A 15,156-nucleotide genomic window follows, 5' to 3' on the forward strand; every position below is an offset into this window, starting at 1 on the left:
TAGTCACTCTATTGGGGCATCAGGACCCACACAGACTCCAGAGACTACAGGGTGAGCACCCCCTACTAGCCCCACTAACACCTCTTCCAGCAGCAACCTTAGTTTTTCCCAGGAGGTCTCCCATCCAAGTACTGATCAGGCTTACACCTTTTTAGCTTCAGTGGGTTGCCAGTTGTGAATTGCAGGGTGATATGGCTGCTGGCTATTATTATCTGAATTATCTGAATTTGATGTTGATGTTTGCTCTAAATTCATGTTTAGTCAGTTAATAAATACAGCAAATACAGCAAAGAAATGTGATGGCTTTGTGAATAGTGTAAATCATCAAGTGTTATAAAAAGGTTTGGAAAAATCTACAAATCCAGCTTTTGAAGCTTACAATTATGCTGAAGATATGTAATTATATTTATAAATTTGTGGATGATCTGCCAATTAATATAGTAATGTTTATGTTGCGCCCTCGCCTGGTGTTGCGGCCGAAGAGCGCCCGGTTGGGGTGCACGGCAGGGGCAGGACGGGAGTAGTAGTGGCCAGGGCGGGGACTAGGAGCGGGGACAGTCGCGAGATCACCCGGACTCATGTACTGTAAATAGTTTCCCTGGTTTTGCACCCCTTTTATACATGTACCCAATTACCACCCTATACCTGTGTAAGCGTGTGTTATACCGTGTTTGTCTCTTTTTCTCACTCGCCTCCTATTGTGGTGGTTGTGTGTTAAACATACAGAAGAAGAGACTTCTTTTTCAGGTGAATGCTGCACATTGGTGGTGGTGGAGAGTCCACATCAACTATAAAGCGCTTTGAGTGGAGTGTCCAGAAAAGCCCTATATAAGTGTAAGAGATTATTATTATTATTATTATTATTATTGTAACGCTTACGGCCGTCAGTGGTGTGTAAGAACCAGTTTACCAGAGCGGTGACGTCACCCCCCCTTCCCTGTAGTAGAAGGACTACAGCTAGTGGGCTGTACCAAGATCTCTCTTTAGCTTAACAAGCTGGGTCCCTGTTGATTGACGCGAGAGTCTCGGGTTCGAGCCCCCGATGGTACGGGGCCGACCTAATGCGGCAAGGGTGCCCACCTGAACCCCGTTGCGTTACATTCTTATTATTATGCAAATAGTCGTGAAATTATGGAGCAAACTAACCGTTTTTTAAAGAAACAAATGGACAAAATTCTGGGATAAATTTCCTACAATAGTACAAATGAAATATTATATAGTTTTGCTAAACAGCTTCTACCGGGGTAAAGTTAGCTTGAAGTTCGAAAACGATTTTGGCACGCCTGTAGCGCTTTCACGAAATCTCTTAGAGTTACAAAAACACTTGCTTTGTGTATAAAATACATTGTGGATGATTTCTCAGCCTTTACTTTTTCGGTTTTATGACATTTTTTTGACCAAGCACGAATATTCTTTTGTCCATATCTCCGCAATGGAAGCACAGAACGCCTTCAAACCAAAAGCATTTTAAAGACCACGACTTGTGGATATTTCCACACCCTTTACATCAAACTATCAGTGAGCTAATTATCTTTTTTTAAACCTCCGGTTTTTCATCGATGCGTAATTACGCACGAACTGGAACCCGGGGGACCGCTGTGTGCACACGTTCACAACGCGAGAAATACTGTTCAATACGGCTTCATGCGAAAAACCCGTATATGACCATAGGAAGCAGAACAGCGCAGTCTCCCATTACCCAGACTGTAAGCACGGGAATAAAGCTTTGTTTGTTTTCTGAAACCCTTCCTTTACATCCTGTTTTCATTCAGGTAAGGGTCAACTATATTCACAATACTACTGACAGCAGGAAGATTAAAATATTCTTTTCTCAGCAGCTTATTAAAAACAGCTCCCATGATGTTCAAACCGACGTTTTACACAGAACACTGACACAGCTTTGTGTTCTGAATCTCTTTTTCTCGTGCTTTTATTTAATGTGGCACAATGCACTGGGATAGGGGTATTCTGTTCACAAACCAATAGCATTTAAACCACAGCACCCATAATGCTGCAAGTGTTTTGCACACTAAGCAGCTCCTCTGACTTTTCCCAGCTTTGTTTTGGGTTGTGGAACCTTTCTTTATATTTTTTAGGATTTTCTGAAGATAACACTACAAGTAATACACTGGGATAGGTGGGTCGTCTTCATGGCTCAATAGCATTTCAAATACAGCACCCACACTGCTGTACCCAAGTGTTTTACACACCAGACAGGCCCCCGAACCTTGTACAACCTTGCTGTGGCTGTGGCCCCTTTCCTTAATTTTTTATGATTTTCTGAAGATTACAGTACAGCTAATACACTGGGATAGGTGGGTCGTCTTCATGGCTCAATAGCATTTCAAATACAGCACCCACACTGCTGTACCCAAGTGTTTTACACACCAGACAGGCCCCCGAACCTCGTACAACCTTGCTGTGGCTGTGGCCCCTTTCTTTAATTTTTTATGATTTTCTGAAGATTACACTACAGCTAATACACTGGGATAGGTGGGTCGTCTTCATGGCTCAATAGCATTTCAAATACAGCACCCACACTGCTGTACCCAAGTGTTTTACACACCAGACAGGCCCCCGAACCTCGTACAACCTTGCTGTGGCTGTGGCCCCTTTCTTTATTTTGTAATAATTTTCTGAAGATAACACTACAGGTAATATAGTGCCATAGGTGTGTCGACTTCATGGCTCAATAGCATTTCAAATACAACAGCCACACTGCTGAAACCAAGTGTTTTACACACCAGACAGGCCCCCTAACTTTATATAACCTTGCTGTGGCTGTGGCCCCTTTCTTTATTTTTTTATGATTTTCTGAAGATAACACTACAGGTAATATAGTGCCATAGGTGGGTCGACTTCATGGCTCAATAGCATTTCAAATACAACAGCCACACTGCTGAAACCAAGTGTTTTACACACCAGACAGGCCCCCTAACTTTATATTACCTTGCTGTGGCTGTGGCCCCTTTCTTTAATTTTTTATGATTTTCTGAAGATTACACTACAGCTAATACACTGGGATAGGTGGGTCGTCTTCATGGCTCAATAGCATTTCAAATAAAGCACCCACACTGCTGTACCCAAGTGTTTTACACACCAGACAGGCCCCTGAACCTCGTACAACCTTGCTGTGGCTGTGGCCCCTTTCTTTATTTTGTAATGATTTTCTGAAGATAACACTACAGGTAATATAGTGCCATAGGTGTGTCGACTTAATGGCTCAATAGCATTTCAAATACAACAGCCACACTGCTGAAACCAAGTGTTTTACACACCAGACAGGCCCCCTAACTTTATATAACCTTGCTGTGGCTGTGGCCCCTTTCTTTATTTTTTTATGATTTTCTGAAGATAACACTACAGCTAATATAGTGCCATAGGTGGGTCGACTTCATGGCTCAATAGCATTTCAAATACAACAGCCACACTGCTGAAACCAAGTGTTTTACACACCAGACAGGCCCCCTAACTTTATATTACCTTGCTGTGGCTGTGGCCCCTTTCTTTATTTTTTTATGATTTTCTGAAGATAACGCTACAGGTAATATAGTGCCATAGGTGGGTCGACTTCATGGCTCAATAGCATTTCAAATACAACAGCCACACTGCTGAAACCAAGTGTTTTACACACCAGACAGGCCCCCTAACTTTATATTACCTTGCTGTGGCTGTGGCCCCTTTCTTTATTTTTTTATGATTTTCTGAAGATAACGCTACAGGTAATATAGTGCCATAGGTGGGTCGACTTCATGGCTCAATAGCATTTCAAATACAACAGCCACACTGCTGAAACCAAGTGTTTTACACACCACACAGGTCCCTTAACCTTATACAACCTTTCTGTGGTTGTGGCTCCTTTATTTATTTTTTTAATAAGAATTTTAGTTTTTCAATATGGCACCATTAGACAGGCGGTACATGGGGATTGGGGGGTGCTATTCATGAGTCAATAGCTCTTCAAGCACAACAGCCACAGTGCTGCAACCAGGTGTTTTACACCAGACATTTCCCCTAACCTTATACAACCTCGCTTTGAGTTGTGGAACATTTCTTTATTTTTTAATGTTTTTTTTTTACTGTAATCAAGTGTTGTGCTCACTAGGCAGGCCTCCTGACCTTTCACAGTCATGCTTTGTTGTGTGCAACTTTAATTATCTTTTTAAGATTTTTTGAACATGGCAACTTCCACCGAGACGGGTGGGGGGTGTGGGGGTGCTCTTCAATAGCTTTTTCATCTATACACACAAACGGATGTAACCAAGACACTCAGAACCTGTCACGCAGGGGCTGACTGCTGAGGATAGGGATCCAATGTGGTGCCCTTGGTAGGGTTGGCGCGAGACGCAGGCGTAGTCGGAGTAAACAGGCAGGGGCCCGAGTCCGGGAAGGCGTAGTACAGGCGTAGGCACAGAATCGACAGGCGAAGGCGTAGTCGAGGGACTGGCAGGGGTCGGAGTCCGGGAAGGCGTAGAAGTTGCGTCGGTAGGCAGAGGCGTAAACGAAGAGACAGGCTGGGGTCAGGATCCGAGAAAGCGTAAAACAGGCGAAGGTACAAAATCGAGTGGCTAAAGCGGTTGTCGGAAAAGCGGGGTCGAGGTCCAGGGGAGAAGTCATAGTAAGGCAAAGGCGTAGTTAGTAGGTAAGCTCCGGGAGAGAATCTCAATCGTGAGCAATGACCGGGGGACAGATGAGGGTTTAAGTAGAGGACTGATTGACATGTGCACGTTTGGTATGGGGAGAGCTCAAGGGAATGCGGGAGCGCTTGCCTGCGTGAGGGAGATTCATGACAGAACCAACAGAATCAACCTGAACTCATAGAAAAACAAGAATGCCCCCGAGACACCTGCATCCCCCTCCTGGACCACTCTGGTATCAACACCCCCAAACCCATCCATACCAGCTAACAAGACTCAGAATCGGTGCAACCCTCCAACCTGGACCAAGAGCAGGATGGGACAAGACCCTGCACCACACTACGTACACAGGTTTGTATTTTTGGCTGAAGATGAAAATGTCTAACATAGATTGTTTTGGTTCTAGCAAACAATAAAAATAGTTGTTAAAATCCAAACACACATAATGAGATCACTCTCTGTCAGTATGTGTAACATTCTGGGTTTGGGCTCCTCTGTATTTGGGCTAAAGAGAGTTCAACAACATTATTAAATGCACTGACATCATAATCTGACAAGATCCATTGTTTAGGGGAGACTTGACCACCCACTGTCCCCCTGGTATCGTGAAGCTCATTGTCCTTTAGCTTTCCAAAACCAGAATCACTTGGGACTCCGGGGGGATCGGTGTATGCAAAATATGAATTCCTTATGCAAGAAATTGTATATGGTCAATATAGCGATCATATCTTATCAGCAGATGGTAATCTCCAAGGAACAAGTAATAGGTTTATTCCACGCTGAAAAATGATCAAATGATTGATGAACCCAAGTGATTTGAAAGAAATGTTAAACAACTCAAAGCGAGGTTGTATAAGGTTAGGGGAGCTGTCTGGTGTGTAAAACACCTGGTTGCAGCACTGTGGCTGTTGTGCTTGAAGAGCTATTGACTCGTGAAGAGCACCCCCTATCCCCATGTACCGCCTGTCTAATGGTGCCATATTGAAAAACTCATAAAAAAATAAAGATGAATAGATGAAAAAGCTATTGAAGAGCACCCCCATACCCCCCACCCGTCTCGGTGGAAGTTGCCATGTTCAAAAAATCCTAAAAAGATAATTAAAGTTGCACACAACAAAGCATGACTGTGAAAGGTCAGGAGGCCTGCCTAGTGAGCACAACACTTGATTACAGTAAAAAAAAACATTAAAAAATAAAGAAATGTTCCACAACTCAAAGCGAGGTTGTATAAGGTTAGGGGAAATGTCTGGTGTAAAACACCTGGTTGCAGCACTGTGGCTGTTGTGCTTGAAGAGCTATTGACTCATGAATAGCACCCCCCAATCCCCATGTACCGCCTGTGTTATGATCCCTGCCTCCCGGCAACGGAGGAGGCAGAAGTAGGCGTAGCCCCTATCTATCAGTTCACCTATCAGTTTTCCCATTCACCACCACACCCCCGTCTCATCCTACTTAAACACCTGTCCTTCCCTACCTCGTTGCTCAGTATTGGTTTTCCCTTTCGAGCTTCCTGGTTGCGCTTCTTCTACTCTGTGTTCGTCTTGGCTTTCGGTTTGCGGTTTTTCCCTTTGGACTTCGGCTTTTCGGATCTCGGCTTGGATTGGTTACTTTCGCTCTGTTTTGGATTACTGGCTACCCCTGGATTCTCGGATTGCTCTACGGACTACGACCTCGGATCTCGCTTCGGCTTCGGTACTCGTTCCCCTTCGGATTTCTGGCTTCCCCTGGACACTCGGCTCGTTCCTACGATTACGGTTTGCTTTCGGATTACGACTTGGTTTTGTTTGCTCCTGCAAGTGGGTTCACTCACTGGTTCGGTCCCTGTTACCGAACTCATAACAGCCTGTCTAATGGTGCCATATTGAAAAACTAAAATTCTTATTAAAAAAATAAATAAAGGGGCCACAACCACAGAAAGGTTGTATAAGGTTAAGGGACCTGTGTGGTGTGTAAAACACTTGGTTTCAGCAGTGTGGCTGTTGTATTTGAAATGCTATTGAGCCATGAAGTCGACCCACCTATGGCACTATATTACCTGTAGTGTTATCTTCAGAAAATCATTAAAAAATAAAGAAAGGGGCCACAGCCACAGCAAGGTTATATAAAGTTAGGGGGCCTGTCTGGTGTGTAAAACACTTGGTTTTAGCAGTGTGGCTGTTGTATTTGAAATGCTATTGAGCCATGAAGACGACCCACCTATCCCAGTGTATTAGCTGTAGTGTAATCTTCAGAAAATCATAAAAAATTAAAGAAAGGGGCCACAGCCACAGCAAGGTTGTACGAGGTTCGGGGGCCTGTCTGGTGTGTAAAACACTTGGGTACAGCAGTGTGGGTGCTGTATTTGAAATGCTATTGAGCCATGAAGACGACCCACCTATCCCAGTGTATTAGCTGTAGTGTAATCTTCAGAAAATCATAAAAAATTAAAGAAAGGGGCCACAGCCACAGCAAGGTTGTACGAGGTTCGGGGGCCTGTCTGGTGTGTAAAACACTTGGGTACAGCAGTGTGGGTGCTGTATTTGAAATGCTATTGAGCCATGAAGACGACCCACAACAAAGCTGGGAAAAGTCAGAGGAGCTGCATAGTGTGCAAAACACTTGCAGCATTGTGGGTGCTGTGGTTTAAATGCTATTGGTTTGTGAACAGAATACCCCTATCCCAGTGCATTGTGCCATATTAAATAAAAGCATGAGAAAAAGAGATTCAGAATGCAAAGCTGTGTCAGTGTTCTGTGTAAAAAATCGGTTTGAACATCATGGGAGCTGTTTTTAATAAGCTGCTGAGTAAAGAATATTTTAATCTTCCTGCTGTCAGTAGTATTTTCAATATAGTTGACCCTTACCTGAATGAAAACAGGGCGTAAAGGAGGGGTTTCAGAAATCAAACAAAGCTTTATTCCCGTGCTTACAGTCTGGGTAATGGGAGACTGCGCTGTTCTGCTTCCTATGGTCATATACGGGTTTTTCGCATGAAGCCGTATTGAACAGTATTTCCCGCGTTGTGAACGTGTGCACACAGCGGTCCCCCGGGTTCCAGTTCGTGCGTAATTACGCATCGATGAAAAACCGGAGGTTTAAAAAAAGATAATTAGCTCACTGATAGTTTGATGTAAAGGGTGTGGAAATATCCACAAGTCGTGGTCTTTAAAATGCATTTGCTTTGACGGCGTTCTGTGCTTCCATTGCGGAGATATGGACAAAAGAATATTCGTGCTTGGTCAAAAAAATGTCATAAAAACGAAAAAGTAAAGGCTGAGAAAGCATCCACAATGTATTTTATACACAAAACAAGCATTCTCGCAACTCTAAGAGGTTTCGTGAAAGCGCTACAGGCGTGCCAAAATCGTTTTCGAACTTCGAGCTAACTTTACCCCGGTACAGCTTCTTATTATGGAAGCCCGTTTCCGCCAGGGAGTAAAAAAAAACGCGCTATGGTATCTCAGAATTGCGACTTCATATCTAAGAATTGCGACTTAAAAACTCAGAATTATGACTTTATATCTCGCAATTGCGGCTAAGAAATAGCCCACATTTCATTGTCTGTCCTTTTGTTATTGTAACGGATTCGGGTTCTAGGGCTTGTGCCCTCGCTGCTCCCACCCTAGTTCGTGCCTCACTGTATTGGCTCGAACCCAGGTCTTGCCAGCTGAGTTTAGACCGTCTTTTTTAAGTAAAAAAGGACATACAATGGAGATGAAAAAAGTTTCAGCTTTTACAACTGTGAATTCCTCTGAATGTGAAATGTCTATTTCTGTATCTTTTTTTTCATATTCTGTCTCCGTTTTTGTATTTCTGGTGTTTAAATAAAAACTTTTTTTAAGAGCCCACCGTCCACTATTCACTCCGGGTACTATGGAAGCCTCACTGGCGGAAATGGGATTCCATAAAAATTAGTGTAATTAATTTGATTTTTATCAGGGCACTGTATAAGACAAGTCTTCAGGCCTATAGATCCTATGATCCTATACGATTTATGAATATAGTGTAACGGACCAGCCAACATACAGGTTGTACGATCTGGTTGCAGTGTGGTGACAGCACCGCCCTCCCCTGCGCATAACAGGGATGCTGGCCGCCGTGGCTAAAGAAAGTGTTCTTTAGCTCAGCTGGCAAGACCTGGGTTCGAACCAATGCAGTGAGGCACGAACTAGGGTGGGAGCGGCGAGGACACAAGCCCTGGCACCCGCATCCGTTACAATAACAAAAGGACAGACAATGAAATGTGGGCTATTTCGAAGTCGCAAATGTGAGATAAAAAGTCGCAATTGCGGGATATAAAGTCGGAATTCTGAGTTTTTAAGTCGCAATTCTGAGATATAAAGTCGCAATTGCGGGATATAAAGTCGGAATTTTGAGTTTTTAAGTCGCAATTCTGAGATATAAAGTCGCAATTGCGAGATACCATAGTGCGTTTTTTTTTACTCCCTGGTGGAAAAATAAGGGCTTTCATATCTTATCGTTTGCAAACATTATTTTTGTAAGAAAAAATAAGGCCATTGGGCAGTCACCCAAGCTTAACTCTAATGGTGTCTGTCCCTGATAACTTCTTAGCTAGCCCAACAAGTCTGAAATTGTGGATTACTACCAAACAGTAAACTAAAGCCTTCCCGTTGGGGATGCCGTTTTCTCTAAGATACGGACCTTTATACAGATTCTCTGGTGCGTAACAGGACATTTAATAACGTCGTCATGGATGTGTTGACTGTGTCCCAGTTAAGTTTCAAAACAATTCACAAAGATCATTATGTATGCTACGCCTCAGCGTACTTTGGTCAGCAAGTGGTATTGCAACAGAAGTGCACAGTAAACTTTAAGTCATAGCGCAGAGCAAACCTAGTGTAACTTTACACACTTCACTTTCGGATATTTTATCTATTTATAATGGTGTGTCTTCGCATTTTCTTTCATTACTTCTGGGGATGGTTGGACGTTTGAAGTATTTTGAATTACTTTCCACCGGGTCCCATGGTCTACATTTCCTCGGAAATATCTGGGATTTTGATGCCGAGAAAGCTCATCTGTATATGGCTAAGGTACACTGTATATGTGTTTAAGGTTTTGTAACCAGAGACTGAACACGGGTAAGATAATACTACGTGAAACGAAAAAAAAACCCACACCTGATTTTGCAGCGTCTGTGCGGAGTTGTTTAGTACATTAGCTCCTTCAGCACTTTCAAGCCTGACTTCAGTTTCATTCGTTTACCACTTGCATTTTTATTACTCATTTTCTCTGTAATATTATTAGAATTATTGTTAACGTTCCTCTGTTTTGAGATTGTTATGTGAGGGTCCTTTAAAACGTGTTTCTGGACGTTTGGTTTCGGTTAATAACACTAAAATGAAGTTTATGACGACAATCTGGAAGGTATGTCAACAACCAAGTTCAATTAACCTCAGCAGTCAGTAATTTTTAACCATTCCTGATGTAATTTCCTCACATAAAAAACAACAAACAACAATAATAATATGCATAACCCTCTTATTTCTCTCTAAAACTACTTTTGCGACCCTCCCCCATCGTGTATCCACCTTTGCAGCTGCCATTTGGCCACTCCTCATGGGAGTCGTAGCCCCCTCGTCCTATGGCCAGGAGGTTTGCCCTCAGCCAAGCTGGTTATGTCAATTTATTTATTGTGACTAAAACATTTTTAGTTTTAAAACGTTTCAATACGCTTAACTGCTTAATTTTAGAGTGTTGTTATTCCTAGTGAACTGCTATTATGAAATAAAGCAACCTACTTTTCACTACACCTCAAGTACAGTACTGTTTTATTTTGCCACATCTCTATGTATACTGTGGTAATCACAAGTATATATTTATATATATTATATATTTAAAATAAATGTGGTAAATGATTATTAGAAACATACAATACTGAGAGGACAGTGGTTGGTAATTTGAGTAGGACAATAATGCAATACGTGCAAAATGTCTTTTGAAGGGTCTGTGGTTGTTAAAAGTGAAATTTACATAGTGTATCATGATGCAGTAATGTAGTAATAACCAGTCAGCTGTGGTACTGTAGTATTTGTACATTGTGGAGTTTAAAACAAGATAAGATCACTTTATTGGCCATATACAATTTCTTGTATTAGGAATTTGTCTTTTTGCATACCCCAACTTGCTCTCAAGCAGGTACTGTAGCTCCAGGTTGCTGCTGCTTCAGGGTCAGTGCAGCACCTTCTCAGTTACAGTATTATAGCTTGAATCCTTGATAAAATGCCTAACAGCCTGAGATGGGCATCCATTGGGGCAGGACCCCCAGAGGATTATTTTCTCCCCATTGGAGTTTTTGTTTTCCTCTCCACAGTGCCCACGTGGTCATATTCCTACACTAGTTCAGATGGGTACTAGTGTAGCCACTTCTTTTTTTCAGCATGGAATAAACCTATTACTTGTTCCATATTCCTACACTGTCAACTACTCAACTGTTTGATATGCATTCAGTCTTATTTCATAGTCCATAGGAAATAGTGTCAGTCCCTACACTTAACTCTGTGCAACACCATGAATTTGCAAAGTCAACAGGTTAATATGCCTCAGCTTGCTTTTCAGTAAGCAAACGCAAAAATGTTCAAGAGGTCTGCAAGCAGCTTGCAGTCTTTGGCAGTTTGTTCATTTTTTCTTCCTACTGAATGAACAACAAAAAGAAAGATGTTCTTACATTCAGACACTTCACATACCATAATTCACTAGGAACAAAAACACCAAAGAATTAAAAAGATATATTGAAAGATTTACAGTACAGAGTGTTTCAGTCACAGTAAATTTGGCTGAGGACCAACCTCCTGTCTATATGATGAGGCTATGACCCCCATGCTGAGGGAGAGGTGACCAAGGGGGAGCTACAAAAGTGGAGATGGGGTAAAAGTGGAATGCAAAATCCAAAAATTAAGTGTATTGAAGGGATTCTTAAATCAAAATTTAACTTAGCCCACTTGGCTGAGGGCTAAACTCCTTGCCATTGGATGAGGAGGCTAGGACCCCCAAAAAGAACCAGGCAGCACCTCGAACCACCAATGCAGAAATATGGAAAGCATAGAGAAGGTGAGATGCTTGAACTATGGGTCATCTCAGCAGTTGGATAGAAAGGTGAATGAGTGCTTGTTTAAGGGTATCTGTATGGGTTTACTCTAAGCAAGTGAGGTAGGCCTAGCAGATATAGAAGTTTGTTATGTGCAAAACTTAAAGACATAAAGGTGGAAAGATAAAATGGGATGCAGTCATGAGGCAGAGAGTGCAAGATCAGTGGAAATATTATGAGGATGTGGGAGATCTGGCATGATAATAGGGATTACTGTTGTGAGTTGAGTGTGTCATTCTGGGGTTTAAACAGGTATTGCGATTTAGTAGAAGTTAACTGTAGTGAAGGAACCATGTAGCATAAACACCATTCGGATCCTCAGATTTGTGTTACCTTGAGGTTAAGCTGGGTGCAGTCATATGAGATGTTTAGATATCTATCAACATAAAATGTAGGTAAAAGATAAAGGCTGAATAACTCAGGAGAAAATAACTTCCTCTCATTTAACATCATTTGTTTTATTTATTTTAAGAAAATAAATCCACCGTACTTCTTTGGCCTGTCAACAAAGTATTTGACATGCTTACTGCCGATTCATAACTAATTCTGGGATTGAATCAGTTCTAAAAGGAGCAATCCTTGCTGCCATTTGTTTTTTTCTCCAGATAAAGCAGTTGTCTGGAGAAAAATGTTTTAGGCATGATACTGTTCCACTAACAAAATGAAAGTTTTGTTTTACTTATCTGAAGACATGTCTTCAAAGATTGACCGACTGGGGTGTAGACTAAAGAGTTAAGATCTTGCGCCTGTATAAGTTCCATTCTCTAAAATCATGAGATAGCAAGAGAAATAGGTGTCTTATTTTATGTGTGCAGCTCAAGTAATAAAAAAGAAAAGGGAATTTTGATGTTTCAAACTTGCCTCCTCATAGAACTATGTTCCCATAATACATTGCACTTGTGCAGCTCACAGATTTTCTGGTAACAACACCAGAAGAGTGGTCAGAAAAAGTCAAAATTATTGGCAATTATAGTAAGTGTGTTAAAATAGACACTACTCTCTAATCAAACCATCACCAAATATTCACAACTCTGCATGGGGGTCCTAATCCTCTTCCTATGATCTTAGCTCTCACCAAGAGGGTTAAGCCAAATTTTGAATAAACACTTGACAATCCTTTCAGTACACTTAGTTTTTAGGTGTTGTTTTTCTTAGTGAATCACAAGTATAATATTTAAAATAAATGTGGTAAATGATTTAGAGCTAAAAGCATTTACAGCTCTCCTCAAATATGGTACTATGGTACAAATATGGCACTCTTTCTTTTAACTGTTAGAACATTTAAATTGAATATCTGATTTACTTCACATGCAATATTTATACAATACAATACTATATTTCCACTTTTCAATTTAGAAAATCAGCTTATAAGCTCTAAAGTTCAACCATTTTTCAATTATTGAGGTTATATAACATATGAATGACGTCTCCCTTGATTTAAAATTGCTTTTCCATTCAGCTTGCAGAAAAATATGGAGATGTGTTTACCATCCGTTTGGGAAGACGCTTTGTTATTGTAAACGACTATAAACTGGTAAAAGAAGTTTTGGTATATACTCTACTTTGCTGAGCCTTTTTCTTGTAAAAAGGAGCAGGTGGAGGTTAATTATGTGCTTACAAGTATAAAGAAGAAAAAAACACAGTGTTCTAACTGTGAGTGTGAAGAAGTCTCATTTTGGAAAAAGTACTTTATCAATGTTGGGTGTTATTAGGATCATGATTATGAAGTGCTAGTGGTATACATTTTCAATTTTCAAAAAGCAGTTGTATTGTATATATTTGTGTGTACTATAGATGTAAGTTCATTTTCTTAAACAAATGCATGTTTCATTGGATTATGAAAGATATTAGATACATTTCTAAAAAATTCAAATTATCGCTTTTTAATCTCTTTGGACACAAATGTTACATTGGTGCAGGCCCTATTTATTAATCTATAATGTACAACATGCAGGGTTGGTATTATCCAATAGTTACTTAAGGATGCAGCAGAGAAGATTTTCCCTTATGACTTCAAGGAATTTCGGTGTGGGCAAGAAAAGCCTGGAACATACCATTGTTAAGGAGTGCAGGTTCCTGAATGAGGCCATGGCGGATAAGCAAGATATCTGTTACTGACCCAACTGAAATTGTCCATGATCTGTGTGAATGTCTTGTAATGTTATACCAAAGGTGAACTGTTATGTTACTTTGCACAGGGCTGTTATTTCTCCAATGAGCTACTGTATGTTGTCAGTGTCATTTTTCTACTCATATCCATATTTTTTTCACTATAACGTATGTACCATATAAATAACTTTTATAGTTAAACACTTCTTTTAAGTATTTAAATGAAGGGCTAAAGGATTGTGCCATTTTGTGAGTCTAGAATAAACTATCACCCCATGCTCTTGCATCTAATATTCTGGATTACTTCAAGAAATAGCTGGATTAGATCCTTGGATTAATTAATTACTACAAACTGAACACCACAGATGATCCGAAAGACTCTCCTATTGTTTGGAACATTTCCTTTGTTCTTTTGATTCTTTATCTCAAACCAGCATGGGAATATTTGTGATCAAACTTTACTGTAGTTTGCAGTTTGTACTATTACTGTACACTGATGTGTCATTTTTATGTGCCATTTTAGGGAAGCCCTTTGATCCCCAGTTCATCATTCACAATGCCGTATCTAACATAATCTGCTCTGTAGTGTTTGGAAACCAGTATGAGTACACAGACAGACACTTTCAGGAGCTGCTGCATTTGATTGACGTAACATTAAAAATGCAGGTTACCATGTGGGCCTAGGTGAAAACAGCATGTTTTTCTTTTCCTTGATGTAACTATGAGAAGATTCAAGTAACCTTATATTTGTTGATTCATAGACATTCATTTTTCTACATTTCCATGAAAGTCTTTGGCTTTCCAATCAAGTGTTTAGATACTGTACCTGGTTTGTGTTCTCAGTAATGTGTTTTATGTATGTGAGCTAAAAAGGCCTGCATAACGCACTCCCTGAATTGTTAAATTGAAGTTCAAGAGACAGACAAACTTCTCTGGCCAGAATGTTCCTAAGACATCAGTTCCCTTGAAAACCTATGCAGTTCAATCCAGCATACCACGGCCATCATCATAATTTAATCTGTCATCAGAAGGCTGTGAATTTAAAATTAGTTGTGTATTTTATAAAGCTATCACATTCATAGCAGACCATAAGAAATGTGTAGATGCTGAGGAACATAAAAACATTGCTGTAACTTTTTACCACAATTAAAAGTAGGTTCATCAGATGGAAACACAATTAAAAAAATACATGGTGATTTATGATGCATAAATGTTAGTGTCATAATGGTTCTCTCTTGTGCAGTTGTATAATGCATTCCCTACAATAATGAAGATAGTTCCTGGGCCTCATTACACTATCTTTTCAAATTGGAAGAATGTGAT

This window comes from Atractosteus spatula, chromosome 11 (genome assembly GCF_055471065.1).
Source record: "Atractosteus spatula isolate fAtrSpa1 chromosome 11, fAtrSpa1.hap1, whole genome shotgun sequence".
Lineage (NCBI taxonomy): Eukaryota > Metazoa > Chordata > Actinopteri > Semionotiformes > Lepisosteidae > Atractosteus > Atractosteus spatula.